The sequence below is a fragment of the Pezoporus wallicus genome, unplaced genomic scaffold, assembly GCF_028554395.1.
Source record: "Pezoporus wallicus isolate ANWC-B61680 ecotype Strahan unplaced genomic scaffold, APGP_CSIRO_Pwel_v1 scaffold_6362, whole genome shotgun sequence".
NCBI classification, from domain to species: Eukaryota; Metazoa; Chordata; class Aves; order Psittaciformes; family Psittacidae; genus Pezoporus; species Pezoporus wallicus.
In genome coordinates this window covers 5,872,154-5,885,227 of record NW_026637663.1, presented here as the reverse complement: position 1 = coordinate 5,885,227, position 13,074 = coordinate 5,872,154, and positions in this window count along the sequence as shown.

Genomic DNA, 13,074 nt, shown 5'->3' with positions numbered 1-13,074 from the left:
AACTGTTCTTATCTCAACCCGTGGGAGTTGCATTCTTTTTGGTTCTCCTTTCTGTCCCTCTGGGAGTAGGGGGAGGGCAAGAAGGGGGGGAGTGAGTAAATGAGCTGTCTGGCTGGGTTTAAACCACGACACTTGATAAGTGACATTAGTTATTGGAAGCAGTGGTAGCATTAGTTCTTGCACAAACATACACTTAATGGAAGCTCAAATCACTAGCCTGATTTTTTTTTTTTTTTTCTTGCAGTGTAAATTGTATTTTCTTTTATAATGCCAAACAGTGTTTAGGTAGACAAAATATACAGTATAAGTTCTCTGCAGTTCAAGAGTAATGCATTAATTTAAGCAAAGCCCACAGCTGCAAAGACATACCTTACAATGAAGTGACACAGACACTTCACAGTGACGTTCGAAACTGACTCTTGCCAAAATAGTGCGTACAGGCAAGAGTCAGAAAAGTTCAGCTTCTGCAGCAAAATAGATAACCTAATTTTCAAATGCAGGAAATGTGAGGGAGCTGATAAGTTTTAAAACTTTGAGGAGAAACTAGCATAATCTGAAATGAGAAAGAAGAAGGGAGGGAGAGAGCAAAGCCAGCAGCACACTAAACAACAACCTGCAACTGCGTAAAAGATGACTGATAAGTGTTAAAACAAGACTGGCCAAAAATAACCTCTCAAGACTCGGAAGTCCTGCTTAAAAGGACGTACCTTAAGTACTGCATTTACCTTAATAAAGCCATACCCACATTCTTTTTACTATGCCAATGTTATTAAACGTTAAATATTTTAATTTGCCACGGTTTATTAATAGCGGCAATAAAACACTATATAGACTGCCGTTGCTTGGGTGTCGACAGTCCCAACTGCCTAACTTCAAGGAAGATGCAAATGTCTTTTAAAATCTACTGGTTTTTGTGCAGAGAAAAAGGCACTACAAGATTTTAAGGGATGTGGATGTGGGCAAACAGGAGAGCAGACGACAGACCTAAGGTCATGTCCAGTCCATTATGTTCTGTTTAGTAATGGCTTACAGCCAGTTACCAGCCTTGAAAATTGCTTTCCATCAGAATTTATATGATTTCAAGACTTGGATTAGCACAGTTTAAATACAAGAGGTAAACAAACGTATATTGGGAGCCTTAAAAATTGCTTCAGTTCTGAAAAGTTAAGCAAAATAAAAATCTATCAGCCTTGAAGATTCAGCATAGCCTGGGGAAGATGAGGGCTATATTCTTTTCTGCATTGTTAAATAAATTAACTAAATCCCAGCAGGGGCAGTGCTTTAAAACACTAGTCAATTCCACAAAGGGACCTAGTTTGTTTATACACTTTGTCCATTTATGTGTTATGCAAAATGCATAAGCATCCCTTGGGTTTACACTAGAGCATCTATTGTCTGTCATCTTTCCAAGGACAGCCCATCTTCATATTCCATGGGAAAGTTATTTTCTCTCTCTTGCTCTCTTCCTGGCCTGCACTGAGCCTTTCTTGGCTGCACAGGACCCCAGCTTCAACCAGATGACCTATGCCCATGTATATTTTGTTTAAGACTACTTCTGTCTCTCCCTGCCAGCAGCCAGCTAATCTGCCACTGCCAAAAGGATCAGGAGATGGAAGAAGCAGAGGAGACTGTTCCCTGTTGCTCCTGTTCTCCTTGGGGCGCAGCAGCCATTTGTAGTTGCCCAGCTGATAGGCAAAGCTACCTGTGCAGGCTGAAATGGCAGTGGCCCAAGCCTCTGTTGTGTCTGCACTCTGCACCCTCAGCAGCTGGCAAGTGCTGCTCTATGCTGCTGGTCTCAGCGACTGCTCAGGGGAAGCAAAAAAGTGGCTGTAGTACCGCAGTGCCCACACAGCATGTCAATACACTGCAAATCAAGTTGCACAAATGTGGATAGCCCAGGAATCTTCAGCAGCAAAGCAGCAGCTGCAGGCTTTTACAGTGGGGAAGGGGGATTTTCACAGGGATGAGTTCTTGAATTTGGGCAACCTCTGGTGTGGTTAAGCTTCAGGCAGATGTGCTCTGTTTGGATCTGGCTCTGCCAAGGCCATAGAAGGTTAACATCGCTGTTTATAGTGTTACTGCTGTCTGATGATGGTACTGATGATGCAAAGGGAAAATGTCAGGATGTTGCAAGTGACTTTCACAGGAATGGAGCAATGGATGATGAGGAATGTTGCATTCTAAATTCAGACTGCTTCCTTCACAAGGCTCACTGCATACCTTGCCTTCTTGTGTGTAGGTATTCTCTAGTCCATAAAGGTGCTGTAGAACATCCAGATTTTATATAAAGAATTCATTTTAGAAGGGTTTTCAGTTTCTTGTGCTTTGGAGAATCGGAGCTTTAGTATGCAGGCTAAACAAGACCTGATGTGGTAGACAGGCAAATTATTTTATGCTTGCATGTTGTGTTCTTCATTATTCCTTACCCCAAAGTACACCAGAGCATCAGAGATTGGGCAAGCATTAGATAGACATCAAGAGCAGCCAAGTCCGACCATGGCCACAGATTGGCGGTATGAATCCTATCTATTGATTCAGCATGAAAATCATAGCACTGACATTCAAACACAGAGCTCCATTTGAAGGACTAATGTTTCAAATTTGAAGGACTGATGCTTGTCTTATGAAAGAGAAGCAAAAATGACCCTATTTGATAAAAAACTCATTAAGCAGGTTATAGAAAACTCTGAAGAATAAAAAATCTGAAGAATATGATGGTGCTATCTATAAAAAATACTTTCCTGAGCACAGCCTCACTTAGCAGAAAAGAAGCTGTTCACTTAAGATTTTTCTATAGCTCAGACAGTTGTTGTTTGCATTACCCATGCTCTGTATTTAAATGAGAGAAGACAAGCCAAAACAAAATCAGCAGGAACTAGAAGCACAGCAGTTATCCTGTAATAATTACAGTCTATAAACAAGTATGTTGCATCCCAGCAGGTACCCACCGTTAGATCACTTCTGTTGTTGAGTAAAACTTGGTGCTGTCAGCTTTGGAGAGGCGCTTCCCTCTTTCCAAAGTGCTCAGCTGAGTGTAAAGAAACTGCATGCTTCCAGGATGGGCCAGAAGAGCTGTCACATCACCTGAGTGCTGTCATTTTAGCCCATCAGTCATCCACAAATCCATGTCCTTTACTAAGATTTTGTTGGTTAGGTTATGATCATGAAGACTACACATGTCCAGATGACTCAAGCTATCAGTTCCCAGTGCCAGCTGGTGTGGGCTTCCGTTCAAGGGAATATTGTGCAGGTACTGACCCCTCCCATAAGCCCTGTTCTGCAGGTATTTGCACATGCCTAGGGCATGCATTTGTCAAGGATTTATTAGCCAGGAGGCTGGCTGACTGATGCGTTACATGGGAACTGCTTTCTCGTCTCCAAGGCTTACATTGGCAGTATCCTATTCCAGTAGTAGTTTTATACATAACAGCTGGCCCCGTCTTATTTATCCTTCAGCCCCTGGATATCTTAAGATTTCGCTTTCACAGTTTCTGTGTGTTTCAGTGAGCAGCTTGTCATTTCTGAAGCCTGCTGCAGGATGATCACTATTACAAAATAGCTCTGGGACACAAACTACCCTCTCATTTCCAATGCCTCATGTTTCTCTGATTCCCTTTATTATCCTCCATGACTTGAGGGATGAGCAGACCACGCTCTTTGATCTTGCAGAGTAACCAAGCCATATATGAAGACCCAGATACTGTAGCAGAGAAAAATCTCTTTAATCTCATGGACAAAATACACTCATAATAAATATCTATTTCCCTTCCCCCTTTTTTCTTCTCTGTTACTGCTTTGAGAGATTCTGACTGCAAGGGTCACTGGAGGTCTGGAGGAAGGCAGGTATATTGATGGATAGCTGTTAATTCTTTATTTGTTATCCCTTTGGCATCTGTTTTTTGGCATGTCTGGCTGATTGATGGGCTTACTGTCACACCTCACCAAGAACAATGTCTCAGAGAATTAAAAAAGATGGCAAAAATGGGTATTTATTAAATCAGTTCATAGTCTGGAACCTCTGTAATTACTTATGCAGAAATACACCATGGATAGCCTGGTCTGTCTGGGCAGAAGGGAGAACAGGGAAATCGGTGTTTGTTTTCTTACTTAACTGTGCCACTATCCCCCTGAGAGTGAAATTCAATTTGAAATCTGATGACAATTTTGAGTCCCACACAAATGAAGTAAGGCTTCCATGCACTTGCTGTCTGCAGAGGGGCATTTCATCTTCCCTAGCCCTGGAAAGGTAATTAAAGTCTAAATGCTTAAAACTGTCATAGCTTTGGGAGGCAATTAGAACATCCGGTCAATACAGTGGAACTGAAACCCTGGTTTAAGCAGCTGAACAACTTGTGTTTTCATGGCAGGGACCACGTGCTGCTGCAGAGAGACAACTAATGCAGTAGCTGGACTGAGTCTTAAATCTGCCTCCTTCCCAGGGTGGCAAGCCCTGCTGCTCTGGGGCAGCCCTCCCTCAGCCTTTTGGGATAAACCCAGGATGGTATTCCCATCAGGAGCATGGATAGCACTGATTACTGTAATTAAACACCAGAGTTCCATGGCACGGTCACGCTCTTCCTGTCACCGGGAGAGATTTCTGGTGCTACAAATGGCCTCTGGAGAAAATGCACATGCGGGTTTTATAGCAGAGGTGAGAACCCAGGGCTTCTCCCTGCTTTAGGCCATTGCAGACAGTTTTCTTCACAGCCTCCCAAGGAGTCACTTGGAGGGCACCCTGTGCAAAACCAGCTCCCAGTCTGGAGGTTTGGATGTTCAATGGGGAAGAAGAAGTCTTTGTCCCTGTTTTAGCCTGCCAGCGGTAGAGCACAAGACACCTTCTCTCCTGTGGCTGACACCACTGCTTCCCTTGCGGCTGGGTCCTACAAAAAAACAGCTCCAAACTTTCACCTCTGTTTTAAGCACAATGCTGCTGTCTTTTGCAACAAACTTCATCCTGTCAGTGTAAGTGACATAGGCTCTTGGAAGCTGCCCCAGGGACTGCTGGGTGAAGGAATAACTGGGCCAGGCAGGTGTGCATTGGGTGCTGAACTCCTCCTCCTCACCCGGGTGAGCCATCCAAGTGCCTGAGGAGCATCAGAATAAAAAGGTGAGAGTGAGGAGCTCGCAGGACTAGGTGCCAGGTGAACCAGAGTTTCCCAAGATCAGATTTTATGATTTGCATGTCAAAATACCCCAAGTCTCACAAGAAGCACAGAGGCTTTTTTGCATCCATCCATAAATAATGTATTATTTAATACAGATTCTTAAGTCCTTCAGTCTTGCGAATCAGCTAGTTAATAACTTTTCATATTAGATATACTGAAGACTTTAATAACCTGATGTCATTTTGAACACAGTGATTAAATATTCAGTTTACAAGACAAATGGAGACTCATTAGAGTCAATCAGACAGGAATTATATGAACTTAAATTGCAGGTATTTATCACAGTTTCTCAAAAGAATATTTTACTATGTATTTTGAAAGAAGGAGCTGCTTCTTTGCTATTATGTGCAAGTACTGCCTTCTTTGTAAGGAACTTCTAATGAGATCTTTCTCCAGTCCTGATGTTTTATGGTGATCTGACTGCACTATGGCATCATAGGTCACTGGAAAATGAAATAGCGAGTGTGAAAAATATATGTTATGCTGGCAATTTCTTATCAGTCTGTTTTAAAGGTTTTGCTTGTGTGATGGCTAGAATGAGAAAGCTTTGCTTTAGATAATGCAGTAGGAACTGATTCAGCAGCCAGTGACTTCCAGTACATTGGCCAGAAAAACAAAGGGGAAAAAAATCAAGAAAATATAATATTTGATATGCTTAGTTTGTCATGTTTGCTTAGCTTGGAAAACACTGGGAGTTTTCCAGTAATTTATAGCTCAGTGACATAAGTGATATGAAGAACACTTACTCCAATGCACACATTCAATTTTTTATGATCATAATTTTTCATGATTCCAATTCCACCTGTCTCTATAAATTTTGTATTATATTTATCTTTTTTACAAGATTGCCTAAGATGTAACAAGGCTGCCAAAAGCCAATTACCAATATTGGGGCAATACTAATACATTGTAGCAGATGAATTGGGATAAAATTCTTTCCATTTAGCCAAGGATTTCAGAGTGAAATATTAAGTAGCATCATGACTAGATTTAGAGAAAGAAAACTAGGCTGAGGTTGCTTTTCAGAAACGTGCTTAACACTTTTTCTCCCTCGAAATTCTTCACAGAGCAGGGGCCTGGTGCTATTGGCTCCAGCTGTAGCACTTGGGGCTCTTACTGCTTTAAGATGAATTTTTATTGTCAGGTGAACAAATCACAGACTCTGCTAATCAATAACCCTTGCATCACAGATGACTTACAGTAATGCTGCTGTTTTAAATCCCTTCTTTCAGTAACAGCATGTGTCTCTTGTAGGTTATTTAGCGTTATTCACATTTAGACTGAGAGCTTGTGTTTTGTGGAGATAGAATTTACATGAGCATTCCCTGAAATGTCAACTTCAGTTTCATTAAGAGACATTGGTATTTCAAGACAACTAGAATTTGTATTCAAGTAAGAGAGCAGAAAGGTTTGCAGAGAAAAGCATTTTAATTAAGCAGTTTTGCCTTAGAAAAGTAGTTACATTTCTAAAGGAAGAAGAGAGCAATTTATTCCACGCAGGCAATTAGGTACAAAGACTCTAAGATAGTGAGCATGCCGTGGTGCTGCCTGCCTGCACCAGACAGTTTATTCCTAAATTTATTCCAGACTTTATGTATTTGTTGGAATTAACTACCATGTGACCTGCTTTCAGAAGCATTTCAGGGTAGTTTGTAAAATAGAGAAAGTACAGTCAGTGTCATTTATATGGGACAATAACCAGTTCCAAATTCTCCTAGTTCTGACTTTTTGGGAAACATTTTAGTTTTGAGAAATCTTTTCCAGTTTGTTGGTGAAAAGTGGGATTTGGCCAGAAGAGGAGACCATCAAACCAGCTGACATGCCAACCATGTCCAGACTGGACCAACAGGGAATTTGTTCCGGGACTCATACAGAACATTTTTGGGTCTTGGTTGCTCACACTGTGATCATTGGCAACATTTTCACTTCTGTCCTGGAAGAACGACTTCCCAAGCCAACTATTTTCTGCAAGTCTGAATTTTATTTCCCAGTGAGCCTTTCCTGGACTTCAGCAACTGCCAGAAAGCTTTCCTAATGCAGCCAAGATATTTGCAGTTCCAACAGTATCACAGTGCAGAGCTGTGCTTTATTCTGTATATGGATCAAAACATCAGCATTTCAGATGTCTCAGTTCTGAAACTGTGGGACTCCTTGTACTTCTAATCTGAAGTTCTGCCCCATTTACATTATTCTTCTCATTCTGGGTTGTTTAGAAGAGGGGAAGCAACTGAAAGACCAAGTGACTTGCTGCAGGTTACACAGAGAAGTAAAACCAGGCATGACCAGAACCACACTTAGTGCTGCATGTATTGAGTAAAATTAGATTTGGAGCATTAGTCACTGTGTTTTGTTGCATGGTATCGTAAGGGATTTGGCAGAAAGTTGTTTATGTGACAGGGAGAGGGGTTATAAATAATAATGTTTTGTTCCTACAGGTGCAGTTTTACAAATAAAATTACTGTAGGAGAAATCGAGTCTAAAAATAAAGTGCTATGTATCTGAGTTCAAAATGCACTAATTTATAACATTAAGTCAGCACACGTTTTGAAGCACTTCTCAGAAGACTTCCATTTCCCCCAAACAATGTGTATTGCCCATGTGGAGATGAATTTTCTCTGTCCTTGAAAATCTTGTACACAGGAGCTGTTGGAAAGCTGTGCTGTCAGTCATCCCAAACAGTGTGTTCCCGTAAAGTACCCACCAACTGGTCCTTTAGAAAACTTTCCCGATCTTCATGAAGGGTGCTACCCAGTGGGAGACACTGCTGCAAATTTCTGTTCTGCTTGATTTGAGGTATTTAGGGTTGAAAAGCTTTCCTTCTTAGCATGCAGAATAAACTCTTGTATCAGGCTCTTCCAAAATTGGAGACCGTACCTAGAGGCTGCAAAGCCTGATGTACATGTGGGCCATTTTCCCTAGAGCTCTGCAAGATGTTCAAGGCTTTCTTTGAAATAAATTCTGCACCTTGAAAGCTGCTATGAGACAGGAGAGAGCTTTGCAACTGGGAGGGATGGGTCAGAAAGCGTTCATCTTCCTTGTGGATATTTTAGTTCTGATTCTACACCTTTGAGTGCCAGAGATTTGAAAACAGGTAGCAGAGTCACAGGCATTAATCAATTCAATTAGATCAACAGAAAAAGAAGTAAAAGAACTGAAGAACTTTTTAATAGCTATTTGCTTATTTTAGGATGTAAGAATGAGTGCGATGAATAGGCTGGGCCAAACCTAAAGTAGTTACTTGACTCCACCAGTGATCTGTGGTGGAGTTTGTACATTTTGAGCAGGAACAGATTTCTCTGGCTGGAACCAAGCAGAACAGGAGCCAAAGGAAGAAAATTGTCTCTGCTATATCTGTTAGGAGGGTGATGTCTGAGAGGTCTAGTAATTAGGTACACATCTAGGTCAGGGCAGCTGTTTGCCTGGGTTTTTTTTTTCTGCTACGTGACATCTAACTACTTGTTCATGTTACATTGCAGGATAATACAGTCACAGCAATTTAAATTGCTTTCTGTAAGAAACTTCTAGTCAACTGTGTCACAGTAATGCCTCAAGGAAATTGCAGCAAAACTTGGAATAATGTCTTGCAAATGATACAGGGTGTCATAAACAACATTTGTCTGGTTTTAGTGATAGCAAGGTATCATAATTATACAGGTAAGCCTTTGCCTATCCAGTGATAACAGACAGGTGATTAAGACACTCTCTGAAAATAATACAATGTCTCATATGCCCTCTTCTCATATGCTACTCAACAAGAATAATATTTTTTTTCTTTCAGCAGGCTATTGTGAGGCTTTGTTATTGCTTATAATGAGGTTGGTGATATTAGAGTGAAAATCATACCAGTAATTACTCAAGTCAGAATATCCTGACGTGAGAAAATAACATTTTCCAAACCCCAATTAAGTGAGCAGAATGAAGATTCAGAGGTACATAAAGGAATTTTTATTGGTGACCTATAGCAATGATAGGTGTATAATTAGTTCTAGAACATATAAGCTAGTGGTTACTTTCTCCATTTAAGATGTGGAAGCATGCTTAGGAATCCTTTTAGTAGAAGCAGTAAAGGGAAGTATTTAAACCATTATGTTTTAAATGTGAGGTATGAACCTAGCAGTTTGGAAAACAGCACGTTCTAAGATAAAACTACGTTTTATGAGCAATTCAAAAGCTGAAATTATATTCTGAAATTATATTCTCTATTAAAGTAGCTACAGTAAATATAACTTTTCCCACATTAGACAATACAGAGGTCAGCCATCATTATGATGTTAAAATCAGAGGATAAATTAGAGATACTTAATAACCAATAACCAGGACATGGTGCCTAAGAAGATGTATCTGAATATTAAGCATTGCAGAATTGTTGTGGAAACCATTGTAAAATAATATTTACTTATAATTAACTGTAGGTCAATTGTCAAAGTAGCAATCATAAGGGAGGCAATGAGAGGAGAAGAGACAGAAAGATAGGAATACCCAGCACAAAGTAGGTTCCAGACTTATAGTGGCTGTGGGTAATATTGAACTCTTTTTAATTCTCATTCTTTGCCTAATTTCCATCCATGTATATCCCAAATAACCATCCCCAGTCAAAATAAGAACAAACAAACAAGCAAACAAAACAAACCCATTAAGTGGAACACTTTTTAAGGAGCTCTGGGGAAATGACACAAAATCAGTTTCTGAAAAACTAGTTCCTTTGCAAAAGGAAGAGGGTTGGATTTCACTCTCCATGTGTCTATGCAACTACAGCAGAACAAAATGCGTCCAGTAATTTTGTAATTGGGTTTATGCCATCTGAAAAATAATTCTGGTCCCTTTGACATTGTCTTCTCTATGTTTATGGGCTAGAAATTATGTATGTAGCAGATACTAGTTGTCAGCATGAAGTATTTGTCAATGTAATGCCACATTTGGTTTTATAGAACTGCGTGACCAGTTCTGTTCAGCTCCAAAGCTAAAGTTATTTGTTCACTACATAAACTGGTTTGCTAGAGAGCTTTGTCTTCTTTTTCTCCACTCTTAAATATGAGAAATGAAGCTAGTTTCAGGTAGACCAGGTTGTACAGGTGATCCCTGAGGACACCTGTATTCTTCATGGTGGCATCATATGCAGGAGGTTACCCAGAAGGGCTAGTGACTATCTTGGCAAAAGTGTAAGTCTCGAAGAGTCTCAGCAAGGACACAGGGCTTCCTGCTTTTACAATGATTGTCACAGAGTATCAGGTGCAATGGAAAGGAAGCAGAACATGAGTTTTTCATTGCATTAGTAGCGCTTCTTTTCCAAGCCAAAATTCAATTATCAAAACAAGGTCTTTAAGACACTATGAATCTGTACCTAAATAGATTTCTAGAAGTAATGATTCATACATCAGAACAGTCCCTCCGGGACACACACAAGTCTCTTTTCCTGTTTTAAAACCCTCTAGAATGTTGACAGAGTTTTTAACAAATGTGTTTTTTTCTGTAATGACACAAAATATTTATACTAATATATTGCAACATTTTCAGGAATCTGTGCAAAATAGAGACTTGTTTCCATAGGGAAAACCAAAAAAATCTACATGGTTTTCTGCCTGCAGTGATGTTAGGGTCTGTGTGAAGTCAAACAATTCATTAAAACTGCATTTTCCTTGCTTATTTCTGGCTGACAATGAGAATGCTAACTCATCTGGTAAAGGAACTTCTGACCCTCAGTTTCAAGTTCTGTTGGTAAAGTCCTCATGCAAGTAATTAAATTTGAAATCTTTTGAGGATCTCTAAGCATTATTTTCCTTTGTTGTTTCTTAATGCTACTAGGACGGGCCTAGGAAAAGTTGTGTGTGTGCGTGTAAAACCGGCCCATATCCTTAGAACATTAACACTGGCTTGGACGAAGATGACTTACATAGCAATTTAATTGATTGGCGTTGAACAGTGGATTCAAGAGTCCTTCTTTACTTGACAGAAATTCCTGCTTGCCTTCTGTGCAGTTAACCTCGTTTTGCAGCCTTCTAGTTGCAATATGCTCTGATCCTATGAACTTACTTAATCTTAAAGCTCTTTTTCAAAGCCAAGATAGGTAGGTTCTAATCCTATTTTTACCATAAAATAATATTCCGTGATAGTGCTGCCTGAAAACTACTTAGGAAAGTTAAACAAAGGCTTAAATTGGGACAACTTTGGTAGGAAGTCCAAGGATATGTGAGACAGAGCAATACCCCTGATGCAGAAAGGTGAAAAAAATACTTCAATTAATGCTGAGTGGAAGCATGAGATTCCAATGACTTTGAAAAGTAAAAATACCCTCATGAGGTATTTTTAAATATATGGAGGGACATGAAGAAATGTCATAGAAAAGTAACACAAATACCAAGAAATACCCTGTGAGGTGACACTTTGTTTGAGATGAGGGGCTAACACCAGCTTGGGATGTAGGGATCCTTCATTTAGCTCCTTTTTTGTCCAAGAGGATCCATATTTCTCACCACTCATGAGTCCCTCAGCTGGCAGAACAGCCTGGTTTGGATTGCATCAACTCTTTGCTGTTTCCCTTTGCACAAGATCAAGAGTCTTTGCTGACAGGACTGAGTCTCAGGCCTTCTATCCATCTGCTAAATATCTGAGACACCAAATACAAATTGCCTCTTCTCTACTTGGTGAATTTTCAGATGTTTTAAGAAAGGATAGGCAACTGTTTCAGCAAGACTGAGGTGTTTCTCCACCCAGAAATAAAATTAAGGACATTCACCAGGGTGTGGAGGGTAGGAAGTACGGGTTAAAGTGTCCCCAGGGCAAAGAGGTGGCAGCAGATCTGCAGTGCTGGAAAGGAAAGGCAAATCCTACAACACACTTCTTTTTGTTTACTTCCTAGAAGACATTTTCATATCAAAGAATGAGGTATGGGATAAAAAAGTGCTGAGAGTAAGCACTGTAGGTACAGTAACAGGTATGTGTCAACTAATCTGGAGGCTCATTATTTCATAAATATTTTGTTACAGGTAAACATCATTTTTCTGTCTTTCTCTGGGTTGTTTGTTTTTTTTTTGATAAATCTTACAAGGGATGTCACTCTGCAATGCAAATAGTTTAGAATCCAGTTCCCCTTCACTGAACTTGATAATTGCCTTCAGAAAAGTTGAAAATGCTTTATAATTGGAAGGATGGAAAGAGATTCAATGCATCTTACTGAAAAACATCACAGCAATAGGTTCCATGGACCTTGGCTTGTGCACTTGTTACAGGAGGTATCAGACAGCCCATGCCTGGCTGCCACCCGGGAAGCATGAAGGTTCAGGTGGTATCCTTTAAGATGCCAGTTTAATGTGCGCAGCCTATAAGGCAGAAGGTAGGAGCTCACTGCAGTCAAAAGCTGTGTGCAAAAGGGATCTGTTCAGCCTACTGCTGGAAAAGGCCAAGGGGATATTCCCTATGGAAGAGAGTTGAGAGTGGAGTTCCTATGGTAAGGTGACAGGACTTCTGTTAGCAGCATAAAGGTCCTGAAGTCCTTAGCAGGGACATTGGTATGGATGGTCCAGGGTAGCTGAACAGCTGAACATTTGTGTTTAATTCCCAGCATTAGCTGTAGGCAATCAGTCTGTGTGGGAGTTAATTAAGCCCTGAAGTCCCAGATAGACATAATGAAGCTAGATTGGGGAAGTACTAGACCTTTGGGAGAACATGAGTGTGGATTTGTTAAAAGAAGTTGGGGAATGGGGGAGGAATTATCCCTTGCATTTTGTTTTACTGTTTATTGAGGATAGATGGAAGGGCTGTGAGGAGCTTTTACCACACCGCTCCAGATTTTAACTGGCTGGGACTCTGTGCAATCTAGCTAAACTTGAGCCTGTTGTTTTTGTTCTTTCTGCTATGGCCTTGGTTTTATACAAGCTTGCAAAAGCTTGAAAAGCAAATTGCAGGTCTAGAG